We start from the raw sequence: 18794 nt of genomic DNA, 5'->3' as shown, positions 1-18794 counted from the left end.
ACAATAACGGTCTTACACAATATTTATCCTTGTGGAACTGAGTTAGTTCATTCAGCATAATGCTCTCCTGTCCCTCCCATGTTAGGTAATAATTTACAAAATTATTGCTCCTGCGTGCTGTAGAGTATTCCATTGTGTGAATATACCATAGTTTCTCAATCCATTCATTTGTGGTTGGGGCTGTTTCCATGTTCTTGTGATGGTGATTAATGCTGCTATGAACATTGGTGTACAAATCTCAGTTGTGCCTCAGTTCTCATATTCTCAGGGTATATTCCAAGTAGTGGAATAGCTGGGTAATCCAGTGGGTTTCTGAGGCTGTAAATGACCCTTTCTCCATGGTGACCCTGGTGGGTTCCAGTGCCCAGAGTGCTGTCCTCCTTGGGAAGCCAGCACAGCACCTCAGAACTGCACCCCCAGAGCCCTCATCAGCGTAAATTAGTTCTCTTATTTACTTCCACAAAAGTGCTAAGACCTTAGTTTGTGTTAAATGTCATAACATTTAAAAACTGCATTTGAAACTCCTTTTGTACAGCCCTTCAACTGTGGTTTGTCTTTAATTATGCTTTCAATTCAAGTGACTTTAATGACGCTGGTTTCCAAAGGACTTAATTATGAGGGAATTTGCTGAAAGCAAGATGTGTGCTTAAGTTCAAACCATATATGTCATTTCTTGTATCATAGGTTGTCATGGAAATGAATGCCAAATGCTCACTTTGTCTTATTTTGAGTAAATATTATCTCGTTCCAGTCTGGCTCTTCACAAGCCTTTTATTAAGTATGTGTGTGGATGAACTGTTAGCGCCTAGACAAAGAGAACTGAATAAACACAGTCACTGGCCACAGAAAACGTATTACTGAGAGTCAGCAGAGTGTGTCATAGACTGGATGACTCTGTCTAAGCACTGGGCATGTGCAGAACACAGTGACTGGTGCACTAGTTAAAGAACGTGTAGTGGAATTCAGGATTGTTTTACTGGGCATGGATGTCATTGGTAGAACTGTATTTTTGTTGTTGTTCTTATTTGTAGCTCCCATTGGCTTGTCCTTGGCACTTGGTGATGCCATGCTCAGTGGGACAAGATGCCATCTGGCTAGAACTGGCTTTTCACCCATAGGGTTCTCATGGGTTCACTTCTGGAAGCTGATCTCCAGCTCTTTCTCCCTAGTCTGTCTTAGTCTGAGCGCCATTGAAATCCATTCAGCGTCATGTTCTTCTTGGGTGCTGTCACATCCACTGGGACTCACAGTGGCCCTGCAGATTGGAAGTATGCCATCTCCTGTACCATTCTCATGACCGCTGCTAGCCCAAGGACACTGGTGGAGTCGCTGTGTCATTTCATCTCTTTCCCACTGTGATATCCCTTTCCATGGATTGGCCTCTCCTGACAGCACGCCCCAAATGTGGGAGACAGAGTTCCCCGTCCTTGCCTCATGCGAGGTGCTCTTAGATGACAGAACCAAGTCTCCGCTGTGCCTGGTGGGGAATAGAACATAGGATGCCTATGCGAGAGGCAGGGATTTCACCTCCGCACCACTAATTCTAAATCAACTGCACACTCAAAAACTTATTTAATCCAGTGAAGTGAAAACACAAATCTCATTTCACATTTTGAGCTGCATCAGGTGGATTCCCAGCTGGGAATGTTGTCCAGGCATGTTGTGTGTGTATTAGGTCAATAGTCCAGCGTCCTCACTCTGCTGTAAGACCAGGCCACCTTGACATGATGGCAGCAGAGTTGTGATGAGTTTGTGAAAATGTCTGAAGTCCATATCGAGCCACCCACTCATTTTTGGTGTGGGTTGCTCAGTAAAGTTCCCTCTTCTCAGGAGATTAGACTTTTTGAGACAGATCTTTTTCTTTCAGTTTTTCAATTTTGCTGTTGTTATGTGGCATCAAATTGACTATAACTCAAAACGGCCCTATTACCAGTGTTCCTGACCTGACCCAACCTTACAGTTCCTGACACACTTGCCCTCCTTGTCCCATCACTGTGTTATCCATCTCATCCAGGGTCTTTCTCTTTCTGCACTGACTCTCCGTCCTTCTAAGCATGATGTCCTTCTTCAAGGACTGTTCCCTCCTCACAACATGCCTAAAGTTTGGGAGACAGTTTCAAAATCCTTGCTGCCAATGAGCAGCTTGGTTTCACCCTGTCCAAGAGAGACCTGTTTGTTGTCTTGGAAGTCCATGATATGTTCAATATTCTTCTCTGGCATCACAATTCAAAGGCATCGGTTCTTCTTTTGTCATTCTTAGTCATTGTCCAGCTCTCTGATGTGTAACAAGTAAGTGTGTAGACCATGGCCTGAATCAAGTGGACTTTAGTCTCTAAATTGACATCATTGCTCTTCAGCACCTCATCTTTTGATTTCCTGAGTGCTGGTGCCAAATGCATTGATTGTGGATCTGAGCAAGAAGAAATTGTTAATAATCTCAAACTCTTTTCCATCTATCATGCTGAAAATTGGCCCATTGGTGAGAATCTTTGTCTTCTTGATGTTGACCTGCCATCAATATTGAAGATTGCAGTCCTTGACTTTCTTTAGCAAATGTTTTAGGTCTTCCTCAGTTTCTGTGAACAAAGTTGTGTCATCTGCATAACACAGGATGATGAGTCTTTCTCCAATCCTGATGCCCCATTTCTTCAGAATAAAGCCCAGCCTCTGGAATGATCTGTCCACACATAGGTTAAAAAGGTATGGAGAGACGACACATCCCTCAGACATTCCTTTCTAGATATTGAAGCACACAGTGGTTTTTTTGCTTTGTTGGACAACTGCTTCCTGGTCTAAATATAGGTTTTGCATGAGCATAATCAGTTGTTCTGGAATTCTCATTCTTCTTAATATCAGCCACAATTTGTTGTGATCCACACAGTCAAATGCCTTTGCAGAGTCAATAAAACAAAGATACATGCCTCTAGTACTCTTTGCTTTCCAGCAAGGTGCATCTAACATTGACAGTTATATCCCTAGTGCTATGGCTTGTTCTAAACCCAGCTTGTATTTCTGAGCTCCATTTAATTGTAAAGCATTTGAGTTGGTTTTCTAGGCTTAGAGTGCATTTAACCCAAATAACTTGACTGCTTTTCCCATCTTTACAGTCTAAGGTAGCGTATGAGATTAGCTCTTCGGTATAGTGCTGCCATTACCATCATGGAATGCATTGAGCAGAATGATATGTGTTCAGTGTCAGAGCCAGACCCCATCTGATGACGTTCCAGTGTCCTGAGGTGTTGTCACTCTGCTCTGTACTTGGCCATCTGCGGCAGCTTAGGGGTGAGCTCTAATAGTTACTTACCAGATATTGGCCCTGACAAGATTTTGTTGATCCTTGTTGATCCTTTCAATTCTCATCCCTCCAGCATGTGCTGCATTCATATGAACTAATGATAGCATTCCCGATTTCAGGCTGGAGGTTGAGTTAACCACAGATATGACAAGGCTGGTCTAGACCTCTGAGGTGGTTATCAGCACCACTTTTGACTGTCACTGCCACACTCCATATAGGGGCACGTCAGAATATTTGTAATCTACAAAATAAAGACACAGGGCTCTAGGAGTTTCATTTTTAAATATCGCCATGTAAAGTTTACCTTAAGACCGTTTATTTCTAATGTTGAGACTGCGCAAGAGTGCCACTCTTTCTCCCGGTTCCAGGGGAGCACGTGGTTCTGTGGTTATGTGCTCCCCAGGAGAACAATGTTTCTGTGGTGATGCGCTCCCCAGGACAGCACGTGTTTCCGTGGTCATGCACTCCCCGGGAGAACAGTGGTGCTGTGGTGATGTGCTACCCAGGACAGCACGTGGTACTGTGGTGATGCGCTCCCTGGGAGAACTCTCAGGCGTCATTGTGCGTGTTTGATTTAGTGTCTGCTGGCATGTGCATGTTTTGGTTCTTTTTGCTCTTTCCTTTATCCTATTAATGAACCATTGCCATTAATTTAACTAGTTTGCTTTAAAAGACTATTCAATCTTTGTTATTCAAATAGCAAGCATACATCATGTTAATGACTAGGGCAGTGTGTGTGTGTAAACATACTTCCCTCCAAATCAACTCAGGAAAAGGTGCTACATCAAAAGCTTTCCAGTTGTCTTGAGTCTAAATTTCTGTGAGGCTCATAACTTTGAATTTTTTAAGCTTCATTTTTAAGTTCTCAACCATAACATGGCATTATGATAATATGTTTATTGAATACATCATTTGATCCTACCTTCATGATGGAGAGGTGGGGCGATGTATAACTTTGGGGAAGTATGCTGGCAGGGACCTCTCCAGAGTGCGGAGGAGCACCTGATCTAGGCCCAGCCTTTCCAATCACCTGCATTGCGTATGAGAGCTGACTGTGAATACAGATGACACGTGAAGAATCGATGCTTTTGATTCGTGGTATTGGAGAAGAGTGCTGAATATTCCATGGACTACCAAAAGAACAAAGAGGCATACCTTAGAGAAAGTGCAACCAGAGTGTTCTTTGAGGGCAAACATGGTGAAGCTTCATCTCACATAACTTAGACATGCTGTCAGGAGAGGTTGTTCCTTGGGAAGGTCCATCATGCTTGAAAGGATGGAGAGGCCGCAGAGGAGAGGAAGACCTGCAGTGAGATGGGCTGGTGCAGTGTCTGTGACAGTGGACCTAAATGCGTGGAGAATAAAGATGGCTCAGGATAGGCCAGAGTTCAGATATTTTGTTCATAGGGTTGCTATGAATCATACCCAACTCAACAACAATTAAAAACAGTAACAATTTGATAAGTAGGTTTTTTCTTCTTTGACTGTGTTTTTTTTAGAACAAACCATTAGTACAAATGAAATCTTGAAGTAACCACATCAGAAAGGGATAATGGAATGCCATCTTGGTGGAGAATAGGAAATGCATAAAATGAGCTTAAGACTTCATCCTGCATGTGCCTGTGAAAGCAGCTCTCAAGGGTCTTATCCAGGTGACACCCTTTCATCAGTTATCTCGAGAATTCTAACCATGGGAAGGGCTCTTAAATAGAAAGTCAAAAAGCTGCTTTTACAGACCTGACATGCAAGGTCCAAGCAGGCGAAATACCTTCTAGTAGAGTTGATGACCCAGGGGAGCTTGAAAAGATGGTTATGGCTGGTAGTTCAAGGCTTTCGTTGTCTGTACTGACCCTGCTTACAAACAACAACAGCACAACCTTGATGGTAATAACATTTCAGAAATTCAGATCACCTAGACTGTATCATTTCTACACAAATACTCAAAAACTTCTAAAGTAGTTGTCTTACATGCATTGAAACCTTTGCATTTAATCTTTAGCCTGAGGGTATTAAAAGGGGTAACCTGATAGAATGTTACAGAGTATGTGGAATTTTCTTCAAATCTATTATTTTTAGTTATTGGTGAAACTTGAATGATGTTGATTCCTGAAGTTATAAGGCTAAATCTCAGGGTCCCATCTGGGGCTCCGGTGAGGTTTGATTTTGTTTTGTGGTAAAGAGGTAGGTAGTCTATACTAGTTTAATTTTCGGAAGGGGGTACGCCAGGGATGTGTCCTGTCTCCATAACTTTTCAACCTGTATGCAGAACAGATCATCCAGGAGTCTGGGCTCTGTGAGGAGAAGTGTGGCATCAGGATTGGTGGAGGGTTCATCAGCAATCTGCATTATGCAGATGACACAACCCTGCTTGCTGAAACTGAGGAGGACCTGAAGCACATGCTGCAGAGGGTCAAGGACTGCAGCCTCCAATATGGATTGAGGCTCAATGTCAAGAAGACAAAGATTCTTACCACTGGACCAATTGACAGCATCAGGATGGATGATGAAGAGATTGAGATTGTTCACAACTTTAGTCTGCTTGGCTCCACAATCAACCCTCTCGGTACCAGTAGCCAGGAAATCAAAAGGCGCATTGCCATGGCAAAGTCTGCTGTTAGGGACCTCTCCAAAGTATTGAAGAGCAATGGTGTCTCTCTGGAGACTTAGATGCATCTGATACAGGCCATGGTCTTTGCAGTCACTTGTTGTGCATCAGAGAGTTTGACAGTGACCAAGGAGGATACAAAGAGAATTGATGCCTTTGAGCTGTGGTGCTGGAGAAGAGTATTGAGGGTACCATGGACTGCTAGGAAAACAGATTCATCCTGGAAAGGGTCAAACGGGGCAGCTCCTTGGAGGCAAGGATTCTGAGGCTCTGTCTAACATACTTTGGACATGTTGTAAGGAGGGACTGGTCCTTGGAGAGGGACATCATGCTTGGGAGGGTGGAGGGACAGCGCAGGAGGGGAAGGCCCTCTATGAGGTGGATTGATTCAGTGACTGGGGTAATTGGGATGGGAGTGTCAGAGACAGTGCAATTAGCATAGGACAGAGCAGAGTTTATGGCTGTTGTACATCGGGTCGCTATGAGTCATAAGCAACTAGACAGCACATAACAACAACAACAGGAAACCCCAAATACAAACAGTGTATCATTAAGTGATCTGTCAGGTGAACTGAGCTGGAAAAGGGGAGGGAGGAACGCTCCGGATCCACAGCTCTGCTGGGTGGTCCTTGTCACCTGGTTTATTAGCAGTGTGTGTGGTCAGCCTGGCCATGGGGTGGGCAGCCCCCTTTTCCTCCCAGCGCCCCCTACCCTGGCCCACTAACAAAGCAGGGAGAATCTGAGAGAGAACGCAGGGATGGTGATGAAGATTTTTTTAATAATATTTTTTATTTTAATTGTCATTTTAACAAAAGTTTATGGTAAAGCTAGATCTTCATTCGTTGTTGCACATTTTAAACCTCTCCCTCCCTTCCCCCTCCCGAAGTTGACCTTTCACTTTTCATTAGTTTATTTACAAAATTCTAATATAAATGAGAACAAATTCTTTCCATTTCCTTCACCCCACCTATCAAATTGTACAGCCCAATGATTAATCCCTGTTCCCCCTGTACATCCACATCCCTCTACTTTCAGTCTCACCCCTCCTGGATCCTTATGCTCATTCTACAATAATGGTTTTATATAATATTTATCCTTGTGGGACTGAGTTAGTTCACTCAGCATAATGCTCTCCAGTCCCTCCCAAGTTAGGTTATAATTTACAAAGTTATTGTTTCTGCGTGCTGCATTGTAGTCCATTGTGTGAATGTACCATAATGTCTCAATCCATTCGTTTGTGGTTGGACATTTGGGCTGTTTCCGTGTTCTTGCGATGGTGAATAATGCTGCTATGAACATTGGTTTACAAATCTCCATTTGTGCCTCACTTCTCATTTTCTCAGGGTATATTCCAACTAGTGGAATAGCTGGGTCCTATAGAATTTCTATGTTCAGCTTTTTGAGGAAGCGCCAAACTGCATTCCTGAATGGTTGCACCATTTAGAATCCCACCAACAATGTATAAGAGTTCCTTTCTTGCCACTAATTTAAACTGTATAGGTAGGTTTATTCTGTTTTGAATTATAGGAGGGTGGTGGTGGTGTTGGGTAGCATCAAGTAGACTCCACCCCGTGTGGTGGATACAGCAGACATCCAGGTTTTCCTCCCGTGGAGCTGTTTGGTAGCCTTGAACTGGCAACCTGTCAATTAGCAGAACAGTGATTAACTGTTGTGCCACCAGGGCACCTTTGTGGAACGGTACCTTCTGTGCAATGAAATAATAACACCCCGCCGAGGGCTCCAAGGACCAGTCATAGTGACTCCTTAGCAGACACACCAACTAATGATTTCATTTGCACACGTGTTGGTATCAATCACTTGGCATTTCCAGAGTTCTCTGGCCTTACACCCTCCAGGCATGAGAGGTACACAGCCAGGCTTCCGTCACCCAGCATTTTAGCCATGCCTGGGGCGGACTGTGCCGGGTGCATAGCAGTACTGAGTGGCGGCAGCAGTAGCCAGAAGATCCTATGCTGTGACCGACTGTCTCTGCAGAGGGGCATGCCCACTCTGGGGTGAGGAATATTCCAAGAACATGTTTAGGGGCTGCTCTCTGGTCTATGCACCCTGAACACTCCCAGAAGGGTCGTGGGAGCGATGAGCATGACGAAGTCGGTGTGGAGGTGGACGTGGTGGTCCGGACAGCCTCCTAGAGGCTGATGCACACGTTACATTTACTGACATGAAAAGACCACTGCACACTAAGTGAGGAAGCCATGCAAGCAACATGAGCATGGATAAGAACCTGGTGGGTGAGGAAGCCATGCAAGCAACATGCATCACTTCAGTGTGTGATCTTGGATAAAGACCTGGTGGGTGAGGAATCGTGTGAGCACATGCGTTACTTCAGAGTGTAAGCATGCATAAGAAACCCTGGTGGAGCGCTGACTAAATGCCCAACCAAAAGCTAGAGGTTCTAGCATCATGGAGATGCAGCTCCATGGAAGATGTGTTTCCCTGTAGAGATTCCCAGTGCCAGGGAGTGCCGTCCAACTCATAGCGACCACAATGGGTCTCTGAAGCTCCGTGTCTTACTGGGGGAAACGAGCCGTCTCTCTTTTATAGAAGCTGGTGGATTCAAACCCCACCTGTGTTATCAGCACAACACACACGTCACCTGACGTGGATGCTGTAAGGCTATTTCCGGTTCCCTGTAGGGTCACAAGGAGACAGGATTGACTTGAAAGCATTAGGTTTGCTGTTTGGTTTCTGCCTGGGAGATTGAGTCAAGTATGACCTTTAAACTAGAAAGATCTAGAATCTGTGATCAACTCTCTAATTAAAAAAGTATTGAGGGTATTTCTGTTTGCACCTTTTTGAGAAAGCGCCATACAGCCTTCCATAGTGACTACACCGTTTTACACTCCCACCAACAGTGAATAAGGGTTCCAGTTTCTCAGCAACCTTGCCAGCATTTGATGTTTGCTGTTCTGTTAAATTTAGCTGTTCTTACTGGGATGAGATGAGATCTCATGGTTGTTTTGATTTGCATCTCTCTTAGAGCTAGGTATTTTGAACATTTCTTCATATGTTTGTTTGCCATTTGAATGTCTTCTTTGGTAGTGCTCATATCCTGTGCCCACTTTTCAATTGGGTTGTTTGCCTTTATCTTGTTGTGGTACTCGAGTATTTTATAAATTCTAGGTAAAAGTTCCTTATCTGACATGTCATTACCAAACACTTTTTCCCCAGACTGTGGCTTCCCTTTTTACCCTGTTGGAGTTTTTAGATGTGCATAGGGATTTGATTCTTAGACGATCCCATTAATTTATTTTATCCTCTCCTGGTTGTAGATTTTTCAGGATGCTTGGAAGACTGTTGATGTTGCAAATAGAAATACCATTTGACCCATCAATTCCACTACTGGGAATATACCCCAAAGAGACCATAACTGACATCCAAGCAGATATATGCACACCCATGTTTATCACGGCTTTGTTCACAATAGCAAGGAGTGGGAAACAACCTAAATGCCCATAAGCAAACGAATGGATAGAGAAGCTGTGGTATATTCACACAATGGAATACTACACTGCATTGAAAAACAAGGAACTCATGCAATATTATTCAAAATGGATGACCCTGGAGGACATTATGCTGAGTGAAATATCTCAGTCACAGAAGGACAAATAATGCATAGTGCCACTGTTGTAAAATGGGACTGATATCGGAGTTGGGGGAGACTAAGAAAGATGGGATAAATTATGTATACTGCATTAAAACAGATGAAGGAGAAAACTGTTTAAAAGGGATGTATGATTAGGTATTATTGTCATGACAGGAGTCCAGAACGAAGGCTGCATAGTGGAGTGGACTTGGGGAGAAGGATTGTATAACAATGACAGATTTTTTTTTCTTTTCTTTTCAAAGAGAAGAATGAGCTGGAGAGGAGGGATGGGCAGGGAGAAAAGTGCAACAATGAGTGAACAGAAATCCAAAATCTCTGTAAATTTTCATTAACATTAATAATAAAAAAAGAAATTTAAAAAAGTATTGGGGGTAAGACTGTATCTGTATCCTGGATCAGCTCTTATTTTAACGTCCTTTTAGATGTACAGCCGAGGTGCTAAGTGGACATTTGTATGATAGTCGTTGTTGGCACATTGGACATACTGCCTCGTCTATACCCTTGACCCATGACTGTGGGCTGTGATGTGCAACATGTGGGGTGTGTGAAGGCTTTGTGTGGTTGGGTACCTATGAGTCCATTCTGACAGGTAACAATCCCACGTGACAGATAGAACTGTCCCACAGCGTTTCCTTGACTATCAGCTCCACAGGAGCAGAAAGCCAGGTCCACAAAGTGCCACAAGCTTTGGGCTAGGTTCAAACTTCAGATCACTCAGTCAGCAGCCACCTTCTAAACCATCACGCCACCAGGGCTGTATCACCCAGGGCTATATCCCACCACCAGGGCTGTATCCCACCACCAGGGCTGTATCATGCTGTAGGCAAGAATGTCAAAACATTTAGGTTTAGCAATGGGAAACACTGTATCTCTTCATTATTTATGCTACCCTTTCTGTGCAATTACAAAACAGCAGCTTCCAAATTTACTCAATGAGAAGATCAATGGCATTTTCTAATTATTAAACTTACATTGGTTAAATCATAGAAACAGAAATAGAACATTGTACTGGAGGATAATTATTAAAAGACCAGATCTTTTCTTTCTTTCTTTTTTTTTTTCTTTTTTGCATGGAACAATCTTTTCTTCCTGTTAAGGAGGCATTAAAAATTGATTTCCTCTTGAATTAATCAGAGGACTTGAAAGGGATTTTGAAGGATAACTACCCGTTTAGAAGAAGCTTGTTTGGAGGGCTGAGAAATGGGAATCAGCTGTTCCGTGGTCCAACCTTGTTTTGACATGTAGTGCCTTTGTAGCAACCCACTGGAAACACTTATTATTGACCAGGAAAGATATTTACAGTGTGTTGGTGGTTAAGAAAATAAGGTTATGAAATTGAGTCCTTCAGTTCCAGTTCTGTAAATATAAAAGATACAGTCTTATGTCCAAATATGAGATGATCCCAAATAAAAGGCATTGTCTTTGACCCCAACGTGGTTTTGATCCTAGTGTATATCTAAGTGTCAGGAGGGATTGTCGATTGTGATGGTCAAGGGAGCGTAACTGGAATTCAGCAGGTGGAGGCCTGAAGTGCTGCCGGGCATCCTTCAATGGCCAGGGCAGCACACAGCCACCCCTGCCCTCCTGGCCGTAAGACTCCGAGCTTCATCCAGAAATGCCACCTGTAAAAAACCGAAAAGCCTGAAGTAAAATAATCCTTGACTAGATTATTCCAAAATAAATCCTTAAACACCTGAATAAAAATATTTTAAAGAAACATATGTTGCTCAAGTTATGCATATAGCATTTTAGAGGTAGAGATGAGAATATCTACTGATTTACTAGTTCAAATTACGATGATAAAGAACTTCATTTAGAAATGATACATTCTGCATTATCAGGAAACACTCTTGTTCAGACACTTCACACAAGCACTGTCTTGAGCTGCTTGAGTTAGAGCACTCTGTAAACCTACTTACAGAACTCTCCAGTACTTGGCTTTTGGCTTCCCCTCCCCCTTCTTTGTATTGGTGTATAATCAGGACTTTTGTCAATGTAAGCATTCATGATACTGCTTTTAAAAGTAGTCCATATAAATGCCATTTCCTCTATTAGGAGTTTGTGATTATGAGACAGACTGCTGAGGTGTCCTCCTCAAACTGGTGTTTGTTCAGAACAGGACCCCTGAGGGAGCACTGGTGCTATGATACAGCTGGTCCTGTCACTGTGGGGATGTGAGACCTGCCCCTTTGTTGAGAGACCTTCCAGGATGGAGAGGATGGAGGAAACTTAGCTTCTTTTCAAACAGATGGCTTCACATAGGGGTCTGTGTGTATGCATGTGTTGTGTGTTTTTGTGTGTTGTGTCTATGTGTGTTGTGTGTATATTGTATGTCTATGGGCATCGTGTGTATGTGTGTGTGTTTGTGTGTTGTGTATAATGTAGGTGTGTATGTGTGTTGTGTATTTGTTGCACATGTTGTGTGTCTGTATGTAGGTGTGTATGTGTGTGTTGTGTCTATGTGCATTGTATGTGTGTTGTGTACATATGTCTTGTGTGTTGTGTCTATGTGTGTTTTGTGTATATTGTGTGTCTGTGTATTGTGTGTGTGTGTATGTGCATTTGTGTATTGTGTATATGTCTGTGTGATATGTAGGTATGTGTGTGGCATGTGTTGTGTGTGCTGTGTGCATGTGTGTTGTATATGTGTGTGTTGCATGTTGTGTAAATATGTGTTGTGTCTATGTGTGTTATGTGTGTGTTGTGTATGTGTGTTGTGTGTGTGTTGTGTATGTGTGAGTTGTGTGTATGTGTATGTGTGTTGTTTGTGTGTTGTGTGTATATTGTGTGTTGTATGTATGTGAGTTGTGTATATGTGTGAGTTGTGTGTATGTGTGTTGTTTGTGTGTTGTGTGTATATTGTGTGTTGTGGGTGTTGTATGTGTGTGTTGTGTGTATGTGTGTTGTTTGTGTGTTGTGTGTGTTGTATGTGTGTGAGTTGTGTATATGTGTGAGTTGTGTGTATGTGTGTTGTTTGTGTGTTGTGTGTATATTGTGTGTTGTGTGTGTTGTATGTGTGTGTGTTGTGTATATGTGTGAGTTGTGTGTATGTGTGTTATTTGTGTGTTGTGTGTATGTTGTATATGTGTGTTGTTTGTGTGTTGTGTGTATATTGTGTGTTGTGTGTATGTGTGTTGTTTGTGTGTTGTGTGTATATTGTGTGTTGTGTGTGTGTTGTATGTGTGTGTTGTATATGTGTGAGTTGTGTATATGTGTGTGTTGTGTGTTTGCACATAGAGGCCCTCTAGGAAGATGTACATCAAATGTCGTCAATGAGTTTCAGTTCCTCATTTTCTGACCATTTTACCCACAGAATGCAAGGCCATACATAGTGAGCTCACAGAAAAGGAATCTGCCCTTTGCTTTCCAGGACAGACCCAAGTGCAGCTTGATGGTGGCTCTCGATGGTGGGAATCCATGCAAGGTTACAATGTCATTGTGGTTTCCATCCTTACATCATGACACACAGCATCACCACCAGGAGACCTCCTCTGAGCTCCCTGAACAGCTCACCAAGAAGCCCTGCCCCATTCTGTCCTAACCCCACAGGGCACCTTGGAGTATATCTTGCTTCTCATCTGATTTTTTTCCAAACCCTTCACGAACACACAAGAAAACAGGACTTTTTGTTCTGAAGTATTGTTGTACCTGTGTCGTTCTAACATATCAAGGGCCTCATCCATCTTCTCTGGGGCTTGATAGACTCTTTTCACAAAGAGTCCTTTGGATTTTGCGCCTCTGCTGGGAGCGTTCTAGGGGGTGAAGAAAGGCTGTTGGCTTCAGTGGAGAGAAATGTGTGGGGAGAGGAAGCTCGTTCCTGACCTTGAGCTCAGGCGCACAGATGTATTATCTGCAGACAGCTTGTGGGGCCGGCCTGTGCTCTCCCCAACATTTCAGCTGTAGGTGAAATCTTGTCACCGCTGCATCTAGCAGGTGGAGCGAGCAGCACTGAGGGCCTCAGATGGTCACAGCTCCAGAAAGGACCTTCTCCTCATTGTTTCCAGCCGGGCCACAGGAGGCAGTGACCTACTTTTAAGTTATTCACCTTCCGTCTATGTGATGTCGTGTTCAGCTTGGTGAATCTAAAGCTCTTGAAAGAGTTTTAAATCCAGGGCAGATTCTAGTAATATTGAAGGTGATGAATGGTAGATGTGGTGAGCCACGCATGCCGGGGCCTCACTGTCATTTCCTGATTACGGCTGTGTTTTCACTTCCCCGTTCCAGGGCAGGAGACACCAGTTCCCCATTTCCCCTTCAAGACTTCAAAACTGTGAAATGTGTTCACATGGATTAAAAATCACAGAAGGTATAGGCTTAGAAACCGCTCTTCGGACCACCCCCTGGCCCAGTGTCTCTCTGCTGTGTGATTGATATTTCATTTACTGCACTGAATGCCTTTGTGTCTTCATTCTTCTCCTGTGACTTTTTATCTGTCTCTCATTACTTCTCACAGCCATTCAGTTTCTAAATGGTGTATCTGAGGCACATGAAGGTTGAATACTTTTCTTAAAAATATTTTTTTAAATTTCTACTGGTTTATTTGTAAGTTTTATAGCTAGTTTTCTTGGAAGCAGGAGTGGCATCTACTTCCAAAATAGCTTGCCTCCAAAAACTCTATGAACCTGGAGAAATTATGAAAGTTATACAGTTGTTCAGGTCTTTTGTTCATAGGGTCACTATGAGTCGTCTGAAACACTATGGCACTTAACAACAACAACAACAACAATAGCAACTAGTTTATTTACAAAATTTGAATACATTGGGTCCAAGAATACTTTTTATAAGGCCCCACTGAGAAGAACATAGCTGGAGTCTTACCTGAGGTCTCCCTGAGTCTTGGGGAGGTCTACCTCTCCACACACCTTGGTTTTCTGCATCTGAAAGCCTGCCCATGATGAAGAGGGTGAGGTGATATTCGGCCACAGCCTGAGGAAGCCTGAGGGGTCCAGTGGGTCAGAGATGGGGGAGATGGCATGGGACGGGACAGGGCCCAGGTCTCTTGTTCACAGAGTCGCTATGAGTCGACCTGACAGCACTGAGCAATAACAGGGAGGCCGGGTGACACAGTGCACTAAGCGATTAGGCTGCTAAGTGAAAGTTGTTATTGGAGTGCTGCTGCCGGTCACATATTTCTCAGGTGAAAGGCCTCTTGGGGGGGGGGTCCTCCGGATGAGTGGGCAGTGATGGGGCACAAGTAGGCAGTAGAAGAAGGGGAATTCTGCACTTAGTGGTCACAGCTAGGAAGCGGCAGTGGACAGAAGGACAAGAGACAAGCAGGGACCTGGGACGAGAAACAGGGGAGGACAAATTTTCATTTCAGAAAACTGCCTAACGCTAAGGAGGCCTGATGGCTTTGCGTGTAGCATATAGAGATGCTAATTTAAAGGTCAGAGGACCGAATCCACCAGCTGCTTCTAGGGAAAAGATGCAATCTTCTCCTCATTGAAGACTTACAAGCTCAGAAGGCCAGTAGGGACTCAGGAGGAGTCAGAATTGACTGGACAGCAGTGGGGGGGGGCTGGATGGTTTGTTCCACACGTACATCACACCTGTGTTGCCAAAGGATGGGAACTGTGATCTGAAAACAGTCAGAGAGACCCGTCGAATCTGGGGAGAACTTCACCTAAGTCTCAGCCAGGGCTTCGAGGTAGTAGGATTAGTGGAAGGCTGTCTTGGTTCTGGATTTCGAATACTCAAGGTTTCTAACGTAACCCTAAACCTAACACTAATTCTAACCTAACCCTAACCCTAAACTTAACCCTAAACCCTAACCCTAAACCTAACCCTAAACCTAACCCTAACCCTAACCCTAACCCCTACCCTAAACCCTAAAGCCTAAACCCTAAACCTAATTCTAAACCTAACCCTAACCCTAACCCTCTAACCTAACCCTAACCCTAACTCTAACCATAACCCTAACCCTAACCCCTAATCCCTAAACCCTAACCCTAACCCTAACCCCTAATCCCTAAACCCTAACCCTAACCCTAACCTAACCCTAACCCTAACCCTAACCCTAACCCTAACCTAACCCTAACCCTAACCCCAACCCCAACCCTAACCCCTAAACCCTAAACCTAACCCCTAAATCCTAAATCCTAAACCCTAACCCTAACCCTAACTCTAACCCTAACCCTGGATAATTGTTGACAATGCTGTGGTTTCTCTTGACCCTGCTTATACTTGGTTTCCACCAATTCGATTGTCTTAGTGCTGTTTCTCCTTGAATTATACCCCCCCCGAAAATAAACAATTCCGTTTTTAAAATGTGATATACTTTTATGATGTTGTCATAGAAGAGTAGTGTAGATACCATGACATCTGACTGTTCATTTTGTCTTATTTTACTAGGTTAAAGAAACCCTCGTTTGCCTGTGACAATACTGGTTAGGCTGGCATAATTATTCATAGAGCCTTCTCTTACTCTGAAAAGACTGAGTTTGGACAATAAATTATATAGTTATTCTATCCTAAGTCATCATGGCATTCACAGAAACTTAGAAAGAAATATGCATAAAAGTAAGAAACTTGAGGAAAATGGTAGAGATGTGTCATTTCTGTTCTTTCCAGCTTATTATTATCAGCAATGAAAGACTAAACTTTTCAGCTATGGCCACATTGGGGAGGGTAGTTTAGTGGGTGATTGGGGAAATTCTCCTGTTCCTGTAAGAATTCTGCCATCCTAGTCAACAATTATAATTTCTGTTAGGGTTTCTTCTTTAAAAAAAAAATCAGATTTATATTTCATCCTAAAATGTCATGTTCTTGTTGTTGTTATGTGCCATCAAGTTGCCTGCGACTCATAGTGACCCCATGTACAACAGCCCTAAATTCTGCTGTACCCTGTACTAATCTTATTGTCTCTGACACACCTACTCCCATGACCCCAGTCACTAAATCAATCCATATCCTCAAGGGTCTTCCTCTCCTGCGCTGTCCCCCCACACTACCAAGCATGACATTCCTCTCCAAAGACTAGTCCCTTCTTGCAATATGTCCAAAGTATGTCAGATGAAGCTTCAGAATCCTTGTCTCCAAGGGGCAGACTGGTTTAACCATCTCTAGGATGAACCTGTTTGTTTCTCCTAGCAGTCCATGGTATAGTCAATACTCTTCTCCAGCACCACAGCTCAAAGGCATCAACTCTGCTTCTATCATCCCTAGTCTTTGTCCAGCTCTCTGATGCATAGCAAGTGATTGCAAAGACCATGGCCTGTCTCAGGCATAGCTTAATCTCCAGATAAAATGTCATATTAAATGTAAAACTATAGGACTATTGAAATAAATGTCTGTTTTTGTTTAATATTTTCTGTTACAAAATTTACTGAAAGAAATACCTATGATGACAACACTGATCCTTTCTATGAATGTGATGCTTACTGCAAATACATGTTCATTCAGTAAATTCTAGCCAATAGTTTTAGGGTGGAAATCTGCATTTTCCCCAAAATATCATTCTTTCCTTATCATCTATGTTATTAAAAAGATCATGAGATAGTAGCTAAGAAAGATGAAGCACGTATTCGTGTATATGATTTGCTTCTTAATAATCTGCTGCAGAAAGTCTGTGCTCGCAACAATTTAAAATATTATGGAAGCCCAGAGGGTATTAATAAGTTGAATAATTCATTGCTACACATGAAGAAAAATAACTATTAATTGAACTAAATTATTCAATTGAAAATTTAATGTACTTCAGAAAACATAAATGTGAAGCTTCAGGAGAACTCGCCTGCACTGTAGGCTGACTTCATTTGACTACACTTCACAGATACTGTGTTTCCATATCGTGAATGTTTGTAGCATCCCTGCCTCAAGTGAGTCTGTGGGCACCGTTTTCCCGACAACACGTGTTCACTTGGTTGTGTCTGTGTGTCATAGGTTTATAATTCCAACAGCCTTTCAAACACTTCCATATTTTTGTTGTTGCTCAGTTAAAAGACCATAGTACTGTTGTTGTTAGGTGTTGTGGACTCTACTATGACTCACAGCGACCCTGTGAACACTTGACTGTACCCTGCACTAGCCTTTCTCAGCCTCACAACCTCCGCCATGCTCAAGTCCATTGTCACAGTCACTGCATCAACCCTTCTCACAGAAGGCCTTCCTCTCTTTCATTGACCTTCGACATTTCTAAGCATGATACCTTTTTACAAAGTCTAGTGCTTCCTGAAACATGCCCGAAGGATGTGAGACAAAGCTTCATCATCTTTGGCTCTAAGTAGCACACTCTGATTGCACTTCCCCAAGATAACTTTGTGCTTTTGGCAGTCTGTGGACCATTCAGTGCTCTTCACCAGCACCAAAAATCAAAGGCACTGATTCTTCTTTGGTCTTCCTTATTGATGGTCCAGCTTTCAGATAGATACGTTGCTGTTATTATGTACCATCAAGTCAGAACCTGACCGATAGTTAATCTCTCCAGCAGGTTTCCAGAGGCAATAAAAAGCACAGAAGGAGAGATTCCATCTTTCTCCCACAGAGCACCTAGTGGATTCAAACCATGTGCTTTCAGGTTAGCAGTGCAACCCCTTACCATTGGGCTACCAGAGCTCCAAACAAACATGAAGCAATTAAAACTATTTGGCTTGAGTCAGGTCCATGTTAGTTTTGAAACTGACACCCATGTTCTTCAGTCCTTTAAAGATGTCCTTGGCAGAACATCTGCTCAGTGCACCAAAACTTTTTGATTTCTTGATTACTTCTACCATAGGTGTTGATTGTGGATCCAAGGAAGAAGAAATCCTTTCTTCTTCTATAATGATATTATCTATTAGCCCAGTGTTCAGGATTTTTGTTTTCTTGGTACACTATTTTGTAGACTGTAGTCTTTGATTTTCTTTCCTAAGCTGTTTAAGTTGTCTTCCCTTTGTGCCAGCCAGGTTGTGGCATCTGCATATCCTAAGTTGGTGAGTCTTCCAGCAATATGGTGCCACATTCTTCTTCATGTAGTCCAGCTTCTCAAATTATTGGGTCAGCATCTTGATTATTTCTTGAAGGATAAAACTTTGATGCACTTTCCCTGATTTTAAACAATGTTTGTTCCCTTGTTCCATTCAAACAACTGCTTCATAGTCTGTGTCTACGTTTAGCATGAGCACAATTGAGTGTTCTTGAATTCACGTTCTGTTCAATGTGACCCGTATTTTGTTGTATGATTCACACAGTCAAATGTCTTTGCATAGTCAATAAAACACAGACAGACATTCTTCTGGTGCTCTCTGCTTTCCAGCAAGATCCATCTTATCTCAGCAGTGATGTTTTTC

This window comes from Elephantulus edwardii, unplaced genomic scaffold (genome assembly GCF_000299155.1).
Source record: "Elephantulus edwardii isolate Elephantulus edwardi_28Jun2011 unplaced genomic scaffold, EleEdw1.0 scaffold00024, whole genome shotgun sequence".
Taxonomy (NCBI): Eukaryota; Metazoa; Chordata; class Mammalia; order Macroscelidea; family Macroscelididae; genus Elephantulus; species Elephantulus edwardii.
Note: the sequence above shows the minus strand (reverse complement) of the source record.